We start from the raw sequence: 4,048 nt of genomic DNA, 5'->3' as shown, positions 1-4,048 counted from the left end.
CCAACTTGCTTCTTGGTCATGATGTTTGTGCAAGAATAGAAACCCTGACTAAGACAGAGGGAGAGACAGACAGACAGAGAGACAGACAGACAGACTTATAATGGGGATTGGAATAATGAGTGATGACTAGTAAGAGAAAAGAGCTCAGAAGATAACATGAGGAGAGGCTGCTGTTCTGGGGATCTGCCTGTCTTTGACTTCTCAGTGCTAGGGTCACAGGTGTGCACGTCCATACTGGTCTTCTAAACAAGGGTTCTGGCAATCTGAACTTAGGTTGTCATGTTTGCCCACTGAGCCATCTCCCCTCTGTTACAGCTGAGATGTCACTGGATCCTGGGATTTTCTTATGAGGGCTGAGAGGCAGACTTTGCTGGGGATGGGAGAAGGGTGGTGGCATTCCTGTGGGTCACTGGATAGGGAAGCGTCACTGTGGTCTGTGCTGGTGGAACTTGCTAGACTCTCTCTTGAATTTGCCCCTAAATGTTATTGCATCACTGGGAGCTAACAGTAGTTCCAATGTGTGCATGCTAGGACAAGAGGCTGGCTTCTTTTTGCTGCTGGTTGCTGTTCGCTGCAGGGCCGCACCACGGGGGTTGGCGGGCGGGGGGTGGGGGTGGGGGCTGACAGAGCTGAGGCAGGCTGCTGAGTAAGTACACCTTCCTTAGCCAGGCGTGGTTGGACTTCTGGGAAGGGAAACAAAACAAACAGCAACCTTAAAGGATCTTGTGTTTGGGCTGGCTTTCTTCTCTCTCTTCTGCTTGGAACATGGTCACGGAAGCTGCAGTCATTTTCAGGATGGTGGGCAGGCACGCTAGGAGAGTGAGCTCCTGTTGTCCCACTGTCCTGGTCCTTTCTTCCTTGGACTGCCTTTCTTCAGACTCCTCCTTGAGAGAGAAGAAAGCAAATTCCCATCTTGACTGTGATGCGTCCCGTGAGTGGCTTGGTTCCCTAAGGTTGAGTATAACTCCCCGTTGATGACTCGGTTATCAGCAGGGGCTGATTGTTCCCAGTTGATTATTCCTGGAAGCTCTTCAGCCAGTGAACATAAAGCTGCCCCCAAACATAAAATCTCCCTTTATCATGGATGCACTTTGGCTTCCTTAAGGGGCAGGTGGAAAAATAAGAATAAAAAACTACATCTCAGTAGTCTTTAGCCTAATACTTCTTAAACTCCACATAGAAGTTCTAACACATATAAAAGCACACCTAGACTCTTACACAGGTGGAAGGCTGTGGATTACACTAATGAGTGTTTCAATATTACAGAATTATTCAGAATTTTTCCCCCATAAAGAAGTGAGGGGTGTTTGAGGAGGTAGACATGTTGTTTTAGAGTCACCAGTGCAGTGATAAACACCATGACCAAAAACAACTTGGGGAGGAAGGGCTTTGCTTGGCGTACACTTCCACATCACTGTTCATCATCAAAAGAAGTCAGGACAGGAACTCAAATAGATCAGGAACTGGAGACAGGAGCTGATGCAGAGGCCATGGAGGGGTGCTGTTTACTGGCTTGCTTCTCATGGCTTGCTCAACCTGCTTTCCTATAGAATCCAGAACCACCAGTCCAGGAATGACCCCACAACAGGCTAAACCCTCCCCACCAATCATTAATTAAGAAAATGCTCTAGGGCTGGAGAGATGGCTGAGTGGTTAAGAGCACCGACTGCACCGAAGGTCCTGAGTTCAAATCCCAGCAACCACATGGTGGCTCACAACCATCCGTAATGAGATCTGATGCCCTCTTCTGATGTGTCTGAAGATAGCTACAGAGTACTTAGATATAATAATAAGTAAATCTTTAAAAAGAAAAGAAAAGAGAAGAAAATGCTCTATAGGCACACCTATAGCCCAATCTTACAGAGACATTTTCTCAATTGAGGCTCTCTCCTCACAAATGACTTTAGCTTGTGTCAAGTTGATACAAAACCAGTCAGCACACACACAACATGTCTACCCTGATTAAACACTTCATAACGTATGTATCAAAACATTTCATGCCCTCCCCCAAATATGCACAATTTTCTTTTTAGGTATGGTTTTAAAAAGCTTGAATTGAACAAAACCCAAAAGATTAGCGATATGTAAGGGCAGGAGAACTTTAAAAATGTGTGGATCAGCTCTGGGGAAATGACATTGCTGGTAAAGGGCTTGACGTGCAAGCATGAGTTACTGAGTTTGAGCCCCGGAGCCCCTGTAAAGTTCCAGGCATAGAGATGCAATGTCGCTGCCAGGGAGTCAGAGACAGGCAGCTTCCTGGGGCTCCCGGCCTGGCCTAGAATCAGCCTTAGCCCCAGTAAAAGAACTCTGTCTTTAAAAAAGAAAAACCTAGGGAGAAGCCTCCTCAGGAGTGACATCTCAGGGTAATGTCTGGTCTTGGTGCACACACATGCACCCATGTACATTTGAACACAGGCAAACATGCAAAAATCGGGGGAGGGATGAGATGGATCAACAGGAGAAAGGACTACCATACAACCTGACAACTTGTGTTCAATCTCTGGAACATGTGCATAAACACACACACACACACACACACACACACACACACACAGAGGCATGCACGCACACCAATAATAAAGATTTTTATGTGTTTGAGATAGGGTCTTTCTTACTATGTACACCAGGTTAGCCCCCATCTCACAATAATCCACATCCCTCTGCCTTCCCAGCACTAGAATTAAAGGCCAACCAACTCACAACTAAGCTCAAATGTGAGTGAATGACGAGAAGCCAGCCTGGAGACCAGACGGGAGATCCTGGCTGGACTATGCCACACAATGCACGCTCTAGGCAGTACAGTGCTAAACAATTTATTTTATTTTTTAAAGATATATTTATTCACTGGGTGGTGGTCGCACACGCCTTTAATCCCAGCACTTGGGAGGCAGAGGCAGGTGGATTTCTGAGTCAAGGCCAGCCTGGTCTACAAAGTGAGTTCCAGGACAGCCAGGGCTACACAGAAAAACCCTGTCTAGAAAACAAACAAACAAACAAAAAAGATATATTTATTCCCTTTTTATGTATATGAGTACAGTGTAGCTGCCTTTAGACACACCAGAAAAGGGAATTATATGCATTATAGATGGTTGTGGGCCACCATGTGGGCCACCATGCTTGGAATTGAACTCAGGACCTCTGGAAGAGCAGTCAGTGCTCTTAACCTCTGAGCCATCTCTCCAGCCTGCTAAACCTTTTCATAAGGTGGGCTCCGGTTATAGCTGCTGGGATCCGGAAATGCGATTGACTTGCATCCTGTAAGTTCTCCTTATTGTCTGCTCAGTCGTCGCTCTAAGGAAACTGTGTCCCAACTTCAGACTGCATAGACTGCGTTGACTATTTTTGAAAGTTACATAAATGGCAGCGCACAGCAGGAGGTCCTTTGTGTCTGGCTTTCTCTGAGCATTGTATTGGAGAACTCATGCATTGCTGTTGCCCTGGGAACACTTACGCCAATCTCAGAGCTTGAGGAACAGCTGGGGGGAAATGGTGCGTGAGATGGACCAGTGCATGCTGGGAGAGAGCATAGCCAGACAGGGCTGTGGGTGCAGGTGTCCATGTCCAGGCCACGTAGCTGCTAGCCTAGCACATTCACACTGGAATTGCAACCCTAACACACACAGCCAACATTCTGTGTCCAGATGGATAGCTAATATTCTCTAGATAGCAGCCATCTTTGGGCCCACAAGTCTTTTATTTATTTATTTTTTCTTCTTCTTTGAGACAGGGTTTCTCTGTGTAGCCTTGGCTGTCCTGGAACTCACTCTATAGACCAGGGTGGCCTCAAACTCAGAAATCTGCCTGCCTCTGCCTCCTGAGTGCTGGGATTAAAGGTATGCGCCACCACGCTCGGCTTGGGCCCACAAGTCTTACAATTTGTATCCCCAACAGTCCTTTCACTGAAAATTGCTCCTTATCACACATTGTTTATGTCTTTAATTTTTTTTTTTTAATTTTAGTTTTTTAAGACAAGGTTTCACTATGGCCTAGAACTCACTATGTAGAGCAGGCTGGACTTGAACTCATAGGGGTCCACCACAGAGGTCTA

The sequence above is a fragment of the Mus caroli genome, chromosome 2 (assembly GCF_900094665.2).
Source record: "Mus caroli chromosome 2, CAROLI_EIJ_v1.1, whole genome shotgun sequence".
NCBI lineage: Eukaryota > Metazoa > Chordata > Mammalia > Rodentia > Muridae > Mus > Mus caroli.
Note: the sequence above shows the minus strand (reverse complement) of the source record.